Source organism: Sinohyriopsis cumingii, chromosome 3 (genome assembly GCF_028554795.1).
Source record: "Sinohyriopsis cumingii isolate HCF-2022 chromosome 3, ASM2855479v2, whole genome shotgun sequence".
Lineage (NCBI taxonomy): Eukaryota > Metazoa > Mollusca > Bivalvia > Unionida > Unionidae > Sinohyriopsis > Sinohyriopsis cumingii.
This window is the reverse complement of record NC_142963.1, coordinates 62857503-62872602: the sequence shown is the minus strand read 5'-3', so window position 1 is coordinate 62872602 and position 15100 is coordinate 62857503. Positions and strand designations below refer to the sequence as shown.

Sequence of the window (15100 nt, the reverse complement as noted above, 5' to 3'; positions counted from 1 at the left end):
ACTAGCATTTCAATAACTTGAAAGACATTGTTTTCTCGCTTGGTGACATAACGAAATAGGACTATTGTCGAATACTAAGTCTGACTATGTCATGTTCCATACACTTTGACCGTCATAAAAGCACAAAACCTTACATACATTGTGTCCATTGCACATCCACAGGGAATACAGCACAGTACAAATCAAATCTCAATCAACTCCATGTCCTTATTAAAAAAGCCCCAGAGATGATACAATTCAAATTAATAGATATTAACGGTGAAATTATTTTTCAAATATTTTCTCGCATATAAGTCTTTATTACGGCTCCTTACGATCGTGTAAGCTAATTATCTCAATAATAATAATGAGGACTTTGTATAGCGCCTAATCTTCAGAAGATCTAAGCGCTTTACAAAATTAGACAACACCTATAGCATATAAAAACATATATAATGCTATATTAAAAATGTAAACACAACGACAGTAGGAAACATAAAAAACGTGCTGAAAATATTGAAGGTAGGAAGCATTATTATGTCTTTAAGTTTTGCGTTCTTGCAGTCCAAATAGGTAAATTTTAAGAGCACTCTTGAATGGGATCACTGTGTCTTTGTGTCTTTGGTCAATTCATTCCACGTTCCTGGGCCCTAGTATACAAAAGAACGTTGTCCATATGACTCCGTTTTCATAGTGGGAATGATATTGTCAGAAGAGGAGCGTAAATATCTTGCTGGTGTGTACACATGGGTGAGGTCGGATAGGTATGTTGGACTGGAGTCCGTCAGTGAAACGTAGCACAGAGGACAAACTTTGTGTTTGATTCTGGATCGAATGGAGAGCAAGTGTAGGGTACAGAACACCGGAAGGTGCGCTCTGATCGTGTTACTCTAAGGATGATCCGAACATCTGTGTTTTGAACTTTTTGAAGTTTCTGGAGTAGATATTGAAATGAACCAGACATAACTGAGTTACAGTAGTCCGGTCTTGAAAGTATCAATGAACACACGCGTGTTTTATTGGCATCAACTGAAAGAATTTGCGAATGGAGCTGATTCATGCGTCTCAGCTCAAAATATGCAGCCTTGCATATGTTCAAGACATGTTGATACAATGTGATAGTACTGTCCAGAGTAACACCTAGGCTTCTCACTAACTGTGAATTTAATGTTGATGTTGCTGTTATTTATTGTTTGAGGTAAAGTATGTAAATGAGAAAGCCTTTGTATTGTGATCAGAATGGTCTCGGTTTTATCATCATTCATCTGCAGCTTGTTACATGTCATCCATGATTTCACATCAGAAATGTACATTTCAGACATGTACATTTCTAAACCTTGGATGATAGCATCAACTTCAGTTGGGTGGCTAGAGTTGTATATTTGGGTGTCGTCAGTGTACAATTGGTGAGGCACTGGATAATGATCTATGATACTTGAGAGCGGCTGAGTGTATATAATGAAGAGAACAGTTCCAAGAACAGACCCCTGTGGAACACCACAACATATATCAACTGGGCTGGAGTGTATTCCATTTGCAGACACAATTTGTGTCCTGTTGACTAAGTAGGACTTGAACCACAGTAAGGCTGTATCATTAATGCCAAATACATGCTGGAGACGGTGAAGTAATATATCATGGTCTATTGTGGCAAATGCTGCAGACAAATCAAGAAGGGCGAGGACTGTAATCTTTCCGCTGTCCAAAGCAGAGAGAATGTCATTAACTATTTTTAGAAGAGTAGTTTCAGTACTGTGTCAAGGGCGATATGCAGATTGTACATTGATAAAAAGACTGTTTGAATTAGATGAGATACAAGCTGGGATAGAACAAACTTTTCTAAGATTTTTGAAATGAATGGGAGATTAGAAACTGGGCGGTAGTTCTTTTAATTGTTATGGTCTAGTGTTGGTTTCTTCAGCAGAGGCTTTACAATGGCAGTTTTGAAAAAATGATGGAAATTCCCAGGATGAGAGAGAGGTATTAATATCAGTTAGTGAAGGCAATGCTGGAGCTAATCACTCAAGCAGCAGTGATGCTTGAATTGGATCAAGTTCACATGACTTTGGTGCACTCTTCTTCACGATTGTACGTACTAAATCCATAGTGACAGGTTCAAATGCTGCTAATAGTTGCCGCTGAAATTCTGTATCCCAACTGTAAGGTAACGACAAGTCAATTGAAATTGTGTTGTCCATCTTATCTCGAATGGTTTGTAATTTGCAAACAGGTCCTGAAGGCCGACAGGAGATATGGTAGTTGGAAGTGGTGTAGATTTGTTCCCTGACATTAGCTTGTTAGTAATCTCAAAGAGCTCTTTGCAGCTGGAACGTTCTATGATCTTAGTACTATAGTAGGCTGATTTCAGCTATTAGGTTTGTGGTGTTAGTCTCGGACCTATGACATGCTAACAACCACTTGTATAGTAAATTTCAAATTATTAAAGTTTATGACAATAAACGTTTACAGTTTTGGAAGTTTTGAATTTTTCAATACTGTCATTCGCAGCGTTAAATCAGGCTTTGTAGTTTGTATATCTTTTATTACGAATGTTTTCAAGGTCAACAATAATCATCTCGATGCATAGGTCGAGAAAATTGTCGTCGTGTTCAATCAACATAATGTGAGGACCTTTGCAAAGCAGATATACAGTTAGGGGTGTAGCGAAAGGTCGAGAAAATTGTCATCGTGTTCAATCAACATAATGTGAGGACTTTTGCAAAGCAAATAGATAGTCAGGGGTGTAGTGAACGACCACAGGTGGCAGGGGCTGTGGCCTGCAATAAAGACATAGAGTACATATCCAGGTGTAGCTTTTTAGCCGACACTTCAAATCTATGTAAATAGCGTGGCGGTGATCTGCTGGACGTGATGTTGTACCCCATGCCGAGAATGGCGTTCATGAGGTTGACCTTGTCGGGCCATCCCAACATATGGCACAGGCTTGAGTTTACGATGTTGGTGTAGTTTGTTCCGGAACTGATATCTATCTCTGCAGAAACGGTTGACTCATTTGCAAGAATGTTTATTTTAGTGCCGTCATTGTTCAGTGATGTAATCTATCTTCCACTTTATGTCCTGGTTTATGTCGTCTATTTCGTACGCAGCCACTGGCAAGTTTATTGTCTTTCAGGTGATTTCGGCAGTATATAGGCACAGTGTTTTCTGGAACTTGTTCTAACCAAGAATTTAAGTGCAGTTGGTATGCAGTCAAAAAGTACAAAGTGAATAAGACAAATATAATAAACGTACTGATTTAAACATATAAATTAGCCAAATGGACTTTTCGACACCTAAAAGTCACGGAGTGTGAACATTACATATTTTATTGTTTTTCGGTGCGAAACATTATGCAGCTGCTACGTGAATATGCAACCGAGTTCAGTGTTTTATCATTTCTTTCATATCAATGGTTACATACTTATATGGGGCCTAGAGTGGCCTAGTGGTCTAAAGCGCTACGGATCATTGCTATCTCCCCTCTGTCGGCGGGGGTTCGAGTCATTCAGCCAATGTGGGTATGTGAGAAAGCTTGCCAGTAGCTTCTCGTGGGTCGGTGGTTCTTTCTGGGGTTTTCCCGGGTTCTTCCTCCACCATTAATACTGGCCGCCATGTATAGCCTATCGTGTGCTGAAAAATGGCGTTATACCCCACAACAACAACAACAACAACATACTTATATAAATTCCGTCGGCATATGGGAAGTACGTTTTAAAAACCCAGAAAATCAATTAAACAACCCTTTATCTGGCTTCTGGTTTCACAGTTTAGGTACCTCATACACATCGAGCCCATTATATAAATCCAGTGGCGAGGAAATCATTCCTTGTATTCATTTCTTTTCTTAACTGAGAGTAATACTCTTTACATTATGTAACTAAAACCTTAATGTTATTTATCTTGATTGTTCACATGATGCTGTGTTCTGCCTCTACTTTAGTGAATTTTGTCGGTAGAGATTTGTAGTTCATTAATATTTCGTCAATGGATGAATATTTGTAATAATGTTTTAATAAAAAGACTCATGATAAGGCGTGCCCCAATAGACTAATTTTGAACAAACATGTTCTAAACAAAACAAGGAGTTTGATATTGGTTCTTTTGAGCTATCATCTATTTCGCGTCCACCAATATCCGGCAAATTAGTTGTGCATTCCATTTCATGCATGTGTATCTATCTACCAGTCTATCTATCTATTTAAAAAATTTCTCTCTCTCTGTTCTGTCTGTCTGTCTGAGTATGTTTCTCTCTCTCTCTCTCTCTCTCTCTCTCTCTCTCTCTCTCTATATATATATATATATATATATATATATATATATATATATATATATATATATATATCTTTGTGTTTTTATATCACTATATGCAAAGCAAAATTTTTCATGTTTACACAGAAATATGGCCAAGAAAGAGTTCATCGGGATACTTTCAACGTACATGATTGTCATCGAGATCTCAGGTTTGTAATATTTATTCACTATTTTATTTTGAGTAGATTGGACATAAAAGGGAACTATTCCTACACAATGCTACTATCCGTTTTGTAAAGGAAACGCTATTTACGTACAGCTTCTAAAGTGAATTCTAGAAAGAAAGAAAGAAAAAATAACTTGCTTGGATGAAGTGTATTCCATTTAATATTAACTCCAAGAAATAGCCTTTAACAGTATCAGTAATCAATTACTTTCTATTTTTGAAGGATTATTTTGAAGTTTTTTTTATTACCATAATCTACTATTTGCATCAATAGTAATTTTGTGCACTTTAATGATAATAATATTCATTTGTATTAGAGATCAACGGTCTAATATAGATGCTTACAAATTAATATGCGGTTCTTCACAATTAAGATAAGTATTCCTAACAAAGATAACATGCTAGAGAAATAGAAATATATAAATGGAACTTGTTTTGCTCAGTAATAGTGACACATATAAGAGATTATCATAATTGGAGAGAGAGAGAGAGAGAGAGAGGGAGAGAGAGATTAGAGACATACGTTAACACCACATGTACATAGAATAGTATCGATTCTAAATTAGACGATCTTACATATTACCCATTATGCTTTTTCTAACCTTCGGAATCTTACTAATTAAAATTGCTAAATTTAACATAACCAAACATGGACAGAAAATACAGACAGATGAGCAAATTGTTTCTGTATTTGGAATTTTATACACAGATAAAATTATGTACCTTTGTCTAAGTTCAACAATGATATAAAACATTATAATAACATTATACACATGGTCTATTCCAGCGTTACATACTTGGCTTATTTTGTCTTCATAACAAATGTTTTCGTATCTTCCTATGTTTGCTGCCAGAGGTAAATTTTCCGCCTTTTAGCATAGTGTTTTTATTTTCTATGAATGTGTGTCGCGTAAAGCATCTGCATAATTTGGATGTCTAAAAAATCAACTTGGGTCAATTTGTAGAAACTTAATATATTCGTTTAATTTATTTCGCCATTTTATCATCACGTCATTTTCCAAACGTTTCCGTCAATACTCTCTAATCGCCAAGGCCTTGTCTTTGCCATGCATTACCAAATGCATTTTCTGTCACTATTTCTCCGGTAATCTCAGTTTATACGCCATTTCAATTAAAGATTGTAATGTTGTTTCGGGGATATGTGATAACGGCATTTTCATAACTCGAAACCAATATTTCAACATCCAGATAGACATGTTTCTCATATTAGTTCCACACAGTTCATTGCAAGAAAGAAAGGAATATGTACATGCAAGATGACATATAAAACTTTTATAGATATCATGTATTTCACGTGAGCATCAAGCGTCTGATGCATTGTTAAAGTAGGTACAAGTTTGGTATCAAACATATTTTTGGCAATTAATTTTCCAAATCTAGATAATTTAGTTTTCAATGAATGCACATATGACTTCTTTTTCATAGTGGAAATAATGAGTATACAATTGTCAGAAGAGGAGCGTAAGTGTCTTGCTTGTGTACACATGGGTGAGGTCGGATAGGTAAGTTGGAATGGAGTCCGTCAGTAAAACCTTCCACAGAGAACAAATTTTGTATTCGATTCTGGATCGAATGGATAGCCAGTGTATAGTACAGAGCAGGGGTATGTGTGAACTAATCGTGGTACTCTAAGTATGATACAAACAGCTGTGTTTTGAGCTTTTTGAAGTTTCTGTAGTAGATATTGAGATGAACCAGACATAACTGAGTTACAATAGTCCAGTCTTGAAAGTACTAATGAACACACAAGTGTTTAAGTGGCATCAACTGAAAGATATTTGCGAATGGAGCTGAAGCGTCTCAGCTCAAGATTTGCAGCCTTGCATATGTTCATGACGTTATGTTGCAGTGAGAGTACAGAGCAGAGGAACACCTAAGTTTTGTACTGACTGTATGAATGTTATGTTGGTGGTTCTGATATTTATTGTTTGAGGTAAAGGATGTGAATGAAAAAGTCTTTGTGATGTGATCTGAGTGGCATCAGGTTTATCATCATTCATCTGCAGCTTGATACATGTAATCCATGATTTCACATCAGAAATGCACCTCTAAACACCATGGATGGCAGAGTCAACTTCAGTTGGGTGGCTAGATGTCTATATGTGTGTGAAAGTTGATATGAATGGGAGATTAGAAACTGGGTGGTAGTTCTTTAAATCGTTATGGTCGAGTGTTGGTTTCTTCAGCAAAGGCTTTACAGTGGCAGTTTTGAAAAACAAGGGGAATTCCCTGGATGAGAGAGAGGTATTAATAACATAACTTAATGAAGGCAATACTGGATCTAAGCACTCAAGCAGCAGTGATGCTGGAATTGGATCAAGTTCACATGACTTTGGTGCACTCTTCATCCCGATTGTACGTACTAAATCCAGAGGCAGGTTCGAATGATGCTAATAGTTGCCACTGAAATTCTGTATCCCACTGTATGGTGACGACGAGTCAGTTGAGACTGTGTTGTCAGGCTTATCTCTAATAGTTTATACATTGTCATGGAAGAAATTTGCAAGCAGGTCCGGAAGGTCGACTGAAGAGACGGTAGTTGGAAGTGGTGTACATTTCTCCTTGATATTAGCTTTTGCAGCTGGAACTTTCCATGATCTTAGTACTGTAGTGGGCTGATTTCACTACATGGACTATGTTTGTGACGTTCTTCTTAGCGGCTTCATGGATTTGCTTAGTAATAGTGAGTCTGGTGGAAAGTCAAAGTCTCTCAGCTTTACGACGGTCTCTGTTAGCAGTGCAAAGCTGGTCCCTAACACTGCTCTACCACGGAGAACACTTTTGAATTGATACTCTGCGTTTGCTGGCTGGGGCATGTTTGTCGTGCAATGAACGCAGGCAGTTTTCGAGTTGTTCTGCTGTAGGATGTAAGTATTTTGTTAGGTTTACTTGGATGTCATGCATTAGTTTGGTTCTACTCATCATAGGGAGGTTTCTCTTAGTAGCAAGTAAAGGTGGAGGAGTAGGGACTGATACGTCAAAATGGCATATAATGCCTAGGTGATCTGATGCAAGTCCGTGGGATACCAGGTAGGACCGTAAAATATTATCATCAGGTCTATGAATAATCCTGTGTAAAATGTGAAAATATTTATGGGTGGGCTCGTTAACTGACTGTTTGAGGTTGAAGATATTAATGTAATCAAGGAATTTTTATGTGTTTGGGTTTCCGGGAGAGTCAGAGTGAAAGTTGACATCTCCAAGAAGAATCAGGCTGCCACCCATCGAATTTTCATACTCAAGGAGATTCCGAAACTGCTCTAAAACGAGGAATCCATCAGCTTTATTTTTGCTGGACTGACCTTTTTTCAAGTGTGAGTGTGGTTTGGACTAGTTCAAATGATGTGTGGTAGAAATTGAAAGTTGTGGTTTGGTTAAGACGTTTGATCTTGGAGTTCTTTGTGATAACAATAATTCCACCTCCGCGAGAGTGGCGGGGGAACGGCATGATGTAGTAACCTATGGTTGTTAGATCCGCACACTTGGGCTTAACGCCTAATGTTTTTAGCCATGTTTCTGTCAGAAGAAAGATGTCCATATTCTGCTCGTTGATAAAAATTAACTATTTCTGTGCGCTTTACCGGTGGTCCTACTGATTGGGTATTGAGTAAACCGTACGCAGTGGTATCTTTTGGATAGTTGACTTAAAGGTGGACGATTTAATAGGAATTCGAATTAGATTATCTAAATTAACGGCAGAATGTTTAAATTGTTGAGCCGGAAAGGGCATAAGGGAGATAACTGGAATTATGCTTTATGTTCTACGCTGGTCAGCTTTGAAACAAGTTTTTTTTTCTTCTAGCTTCTGTTCACATGTAAGTAGTGATCAATGTAGTCCCAGTTCGCTTAGTCCAGAGCAAAATATAGTGTGGAGAGCCAAGGAGTGGTCATTTAATGAGGGTCCATCATAACATAAACGTGTTGTCTGGCGCGTATCAACAATGGACGTTGTAGCAGAGGAGCAAGACACCTGAGACAAAGTGTAATTTTTCTCGTTTCTAAAGCAAGGAGATGAAGAAACACATACGAACTGAACAGCCAATGCATGATTTGCACAATAACGCAGTGACTGGAGTTCACCATGTATACTAGTTCCGAAACCAGATAAAACTTTCCTTATGTGCAGCTGGTTGTATAAATGTGAACAGTGTGACTAAAACTTATTTCATTTCTATTGGCAAGAATTGATGACTGCATTGATAAGATCGGAAATGCAAAGTACGTCACCAGAGTTAACTTTCTGAAAGGATTTTGGCACATTCCACTGACTGAAAGAGGAAAGGAAATTTTCGGCATTCGTGACTCCAGATGGGCATTATCAATATAAAGTGATGCCATTTGGAATGAAAGGTTCGCCAAGTACTTTTCAGCGTCTAATGAACATGATTACGTCTGGTCTAGATAATTGTGATGATTGCATCGATAATGTCATCATCTACAACGACACCTGGAAAGAACATTTAGTGACAATACGGAAATTCTTTGACCGACTCACTGATGCTAGTTTGACAATTAATTTATCCAAAAGTGATTTCTGCCATGGTTGTGAAACTTTTCTAGGACATATCGTGGGACGTAGACAATTTAAACCTATATATGATAAGGTCAAGGCTATCTCTGAATTCCGTATTCCTGTTAATAAAAAAACAACTGATGCGATTTTAGGTATGGATGGATACTATCAGAAATTTTGTTCCCATTTTTCCATAATTGCTGAACCACTGACAAATTTATTGAGCATGAAAACAAAGTTTCACTTGACTGAAAAATGTCAGGAGGCTTTTGATAAGTTAAAGGCCATACTTAAGGGTGCACCAGTTCTTACAGCTCCAAATTTCAGTCAACCATCTAAACTGTCTATTGATGCAAGTGATGTTTTGGTTGGAGCAGTATTTGTTCAAAATCATCCAGTGTGTTATTTTCTTAGAAATTAAATAAGCACCCAAGAAATTGTTCCACAATGGATAAGAAATGTTTGGCTTTGATATTGGCATTAGAACATTTTAAAGTTTACATTAGTTCAGTTCCTCCTTCCATTATTGTGCTTAGTGATCACAATCCCCCTTGCTTTCACTGGCAAGATGAAAAATAAAAACCAAATGTTATTAAAATGGTGTATGTTGTTACAGGAATATAATATTGACACCAGGGACATCAAGGGTAAAGACATTTGAATAGAAGATGTTCTTTCCCGTATATCGAAATGAATTATTTCATGTATACTTCGTATTATGCATAAGATTTCTTCTTGTGTTCTTTTTATAATATAAACCAAATATATAATTGACCTATAGTAAAAAGAAAACCTTATTATATAAATCTTTCTTTTTCTTGTATGGAGGAAGTGTTATGTATATTTAATTTAATTATTTGTTTGTTCGTTTTTAAACGTTTGAAATTCAATTACATGATATTGTAATGTTTTTCTAGAATAGAGTTCCGTTTTGATTGATTTTAGTTGTTGACGTAAACAACTAATAATAGGAACACAGTATCTAGTTTCTGACTTTGATTCAGAACAGAAATAATGCTTGGTTAGCAATTTTGTAATTTTTGTTTTACAAAATTCTTTTTCGGAGTAAGAAATATTAATTTAAGTCAATGCCATACCTGGAGTTCCTGATATGAAACATGTGTTTATTATTACAAACTTCTACATTTTCTAGAAGGTTGACCCACATTCGGAAATCTGTCTTGGGTCTTAGTTAGACTTATTACAGATGTATTGAGAAAGATTAGTCAGTCGTGCCCGAACACTTGCGACGTCAGGGTGTTTATGTTGTGTTCAGTTTGGGCTAATTATTTTATTTTCTTCAAAATATTGGATTTCAAGTGATTATTTTCCCTGGAAATACTTGTACTCTAAATTAATTCTTGGACAAGGACATTCGTCTAAATTTATACCGAATTCAAACACTGGAGTAATATTTTATGTGATTCAACAAGAGGCTGTTGGCACTGTAGTACTTCGCTGACCATTAATGATGTCATCACCTTCCATTGTGGATTTTCATTGGGACTCGAACTCAATTTCATTAGGACATTTTATTACTAGGACGTCTATTTTTTAATTCTTGGATTATTTTGTATTTGAATCGTAAAACCGTAAGTTCTATTATCTGATTATTTTACTTTTATTCTAGGGAAATACAGTGTTTGTTAAATTTTACAAAGCTTCTTGTCTTCACCTTTTTCTTTTTACCTGTTGTAAGAGCCTAGACATTCTACAACATTCTATACTACTACACTACTATTACTCTTACTACTACTATTACTACTACTACTACTGCTACTAGACATGTAATTATGCTAATTAGAGGACGTACATTTGTCTTAATGGTTATTGCCCAGCCAATTTAATAATATAATGATGATGTAAAGAACAAACATATATAGTTGGTCTTAGGATTTCCTGTATGAATATCACCCACTACTACTACTATTAATGCTACTAGAATCAATAACGGTGGGCAAGGCAATTTTTGTGGCGTACTGCAACCTTTTTGTGAGACTTTATGTGTTCACCTCCACCCCAAAATAAGTTTATTTTACTCAGCATTAAACGACTATTCCTGTTACATATTTTACAGGTTTCGTTATTACTGGTTGTGCGTCAATTCCACAATTTGGAAGACTACCACCATACATGCAGGTCTATGAGAACATATCTATAGGTAATTAACCTTACAATAATTTAAATCTTTTGTTTCTCTCTTGCTTATAGTACAAAGTAAGCTTAACTTCAACTTAACTTTAGAAAATAATGCTTTCGATACGCTGTACGTACCATCGTCATTCAGTTTTATCCAATTACCTTTATAACACTTGGTGAATATACACCTATCTTAATTATATACTACTTAATATGGTCAACACATGTAGGAAAATAAATTTTGGTTCCCTTACACCAGGGAGAATTGAAAAAAACAAAAAGCGAATTACAACTAAATTTAATACAATTTGACAAAACGTTGCACGTGGAGTCATAGTAGGCAGGTAATATGAGCAACACAAGTTTGATTAAACCTTGGATCGGAGTTTAGGATGGATGATGCAAGGTTGTAAAGAGTAAAATGTTATTATTTCACATAACACAAGATCTAAGGAGCGCAGTACATGGCCATTGCAGGAATCAAAGTTACTCCACTTTGCATTTTAGTGCAAGGGTCCTTGTTGGGTATTTTGTTGTTGTTTTGGTCCAATGTTTTTGTTTTACAACAAGTTTGCTGTTGAGATATGTCGAATTAAGCAGGCATTACATTTTCAGAAGCGGCATGAACTCTGTTTCCACCGATTGAGCAAGGGTGATCAAATTTATTATTGCATAATTTCCCTAAGAGATGTTTTCCCTTCGGATGGAAAACACCACGTTATAAATGATATCATGAAACATATATAAGTTCTTGTTTCGATGAATAACCGCTCCAGTGGCCAAGTGGTTAGAGTGTTCGCCTCGAGTGCGGGAGGTCGTGAGTTCGAACCCCAGCCGAGTCATAACAAAGACTTATAAAAAGGTTACTAACAGCTGTCTCGTTAGTTGCTGAGCATTGAGAGGTTACTGTTAGGACTGGTCGGCCTGGTGTCAGTATAATGTGACTTGGTTTGACTTCATGCTACATGTCTGTTGCATGATGCCCCATTAGTAGACATCACTATAAGCTGCCACACTGACATCGTAGCGATATGACTGAACGTTTTTTAAAAGAATGTTAAAAATCCAAATCACACAAACACACTCGTTTCGGTCAATATGATGTTTACTAGATTATAACAATTCATATTCGCTGCAACAACATAATGAATCAGTAAATCGATTACATCAATATGAGGTTTACTAATTTATAAAACGTCACATTCATCTCAGTAAGTGAAAGTAATTGTATAGCAAACATAACTTCATCACAACGAAGATTTCAAATTCTGTAAGTCGTATTCAGATTCAGGACTCTTGATGTTGATAACGCATGCTGTTTATAAAATGTCCGTGTTGTAAGGAAAGACAAAAATTGAATTATTCATGGCTATGCAATAAAATTATTTTTTATCAGGATCTGTTTCTCTGTTTCACTATAGTATGTCGATGGCGTATTGTATGTAAATAAATTAACAAATTTTAAATAAAAAATAATACATAATAATTAAAAGAAAACATTTATAATATATGCAAAACTATATGTAACATATATTTTCTAACCTTAATAACATAGACACAACATATTACTTCATATGTTGTTGTCCAATATTTACAACATTTGCTGAAATGCTTGTTATTTACTTACGAATGTTTTGCGTATTCACTAGCATGTTTATAAATATATACTGGCTTTGAAAAGTAATCATAAGGACTCTACCCTTTAATTATGTACGTCTTTTCTGTATAGCGCAGACAAATATATATATGAATATATATATATGAATATATATATATATATATATATATATATATATATATATATATATATATATATATATATATATATATATATATATATATATATATCCTCCCTGAATTTGCATTGATTATAAATATGTTCCATGATTTAGCCAGAGGTTTATATTATTATATTAATAGAAATAATAATAATAATAATAATAATAATAATAATAATAATAATAATAACAATGACAAATAATAATAATAATAATAATAATAATGATATTAATTATTATTATTATTATTATTATTATTATTATTATTATTATTATTAAGGCAGTTATTTATCCAAACACAGCCGTTGTACAATATTATGATCGGACGTCAGAAAATTATAAGGAAACAAGTTCTATAGGCAACGGTAAAGAATTCTAGCTTTTCATCTGCCTTAGGTTTTCATTTATATTTCCTGGCTCTAATATCATAAATAGCAAATAATACCTTGAACGTAAACACATCCGATACAAGTATTCACTTATTTTGAAGTTATATTGCCCGAAAAACCCTTTCTGTGTAACCTACGTGAACATCAAATGATAGGGGTATAAAGAAATAGCATAACAACATCTAGGTTTACTTTGTAATGAAGTTTGTTACGTGATCTCATTATTACGTTTGGTTCGATGTGTTACTCTCGACAGCTATGTAGGTTCTATCCTGCACGAAATACTACTCTAAATTTGCCCATGAAGTTATATTACATTATTAGATATAAACAAACTTCACCGATACAGTAAGACCATAAATCGTCATCTAGGACTTTTTCCACCAATGAGAACAACATTACAAGGTCTCTATTACGATTTATCGGCTTTAAATCCCAATATCACATGATATGTATGTATGTATATATGAAATTTTGATATTGTTGGCATTTAATAGGAGTTTGTTTCCATATAATATAAATGCATTATTTATGTTATGTTATTAGGTGCACAGTTGTTCGCTATGGAAGCGACAGACACTGACCAAAATAACGTTATGACCTTCAAAGCCACCGATACAGACACAAATACTTACGTCAACATCATACAGTTCACTAATCACAATGTGGCAAAGGCAAATGGGACTTTGAGGACAGAGCTTGACAGAGAATAAGTAAGTGTTTACATTACTTTCGTTTCCTTAATCATTCATATTTGGATTTCTTTTTTGTGGATCTATTGTACTGTTAGAATCGTGAAGCGAAATTGTTTGAGTCCATAACTTCAAATTTACAACACATTCACACAAAGTGTCCTGCCTTGTTTCAATGCAACCCACTGTATGGTGTTCAGACTCTGAACGGTCTCCAGTATCTCAAAGAAAACTAGTATGTTCTTGTTTCGCCATTTCTTGCATCTATAAGTAAAGGTATACTGTGTAATAAACTGCATGCTTATAACATCACTCTTTCAATCTTCAAGATCTCTGCCAAATAAAGTAAACAACAGTCATATCGCAACTGCTGACGCAACGCTTACGTTAATGTACCATATAAATTCAGTATTTCATTGAATGAATTTTTAACGTCAGGACTTGTCTGTAACGTTTGGGCATGGACAAAAGTAATATTTTACCTTAAAACACAGAAAGTATTTCAAGTGTGGATGCTATAGGTTTACAGATATTCTGGAGTATTTATAACTTCAAGAGTTTTTATGACATTGTTCTTCAGCTCTAGTCTAAAATTCTCTATGAGGCTGAGATTGTGGCCCTGTACTAGTCACAGCATATGAACTATTGTGTTCCTGCATTTTGTTCTAGACTCATGCACGTGTATTGTCATATTGGTATGGTCAAACTTTGTTTAGGAAGTTTGCATCGGAAGAACAAGCAAAAGTAATTTTCAAGTGTGTCAGGATATTATGCACTGTTCACTGTACAAGGGCTAGTTTGACTACCATATAAAAAGTACAAGTCCAAAGCTTAAACTCTCTTCCTGAGATTCTACGGTAACTAAACCACTCTTCACTATTCCTTCTCCAAGCCTTAACCGTCCTATCAGTTTGATGGCAGTAGTCATTTTATTTTAAATAGTCCTAATCAAATGCAATACACTATGCAATCTTTCTCTGCACTACGCAAAACGTGTTGTTTCCTATTGACTTCTCCAACATAGAGCTTTTTATGCTCTTATCCAGAAGAATCATTTAGAATCGGAATGTATCTGGATAGTTATCCGGGATACGCTCTTGGGGTACATTCTT

The 15100-nt window shown here is 35.4% G+C and overlaps 1 long non-coding RNA gene across 1 annotated transcript; it reads left to right on the top strand.

Moving 5' to 3' along the window:
* The first annotated feature begins 4379 nt into the window (after window positions 1-4379).
* LOC149802977 (uncharacterized) lies at window positions 4380-14612 on the top strand. Its single transcript, XR_016419939.1, has 3 exons — window positions 4380-4439; window positions 11068-11151; window positions 13843-14612. It is a non-coding gene; the product is annotated as an uncharacterized LOC149802977 (long non-coding RNA).
* The last annotated feature ends 488 nt before the right edge of the window (window positions 14613-15100 follow it).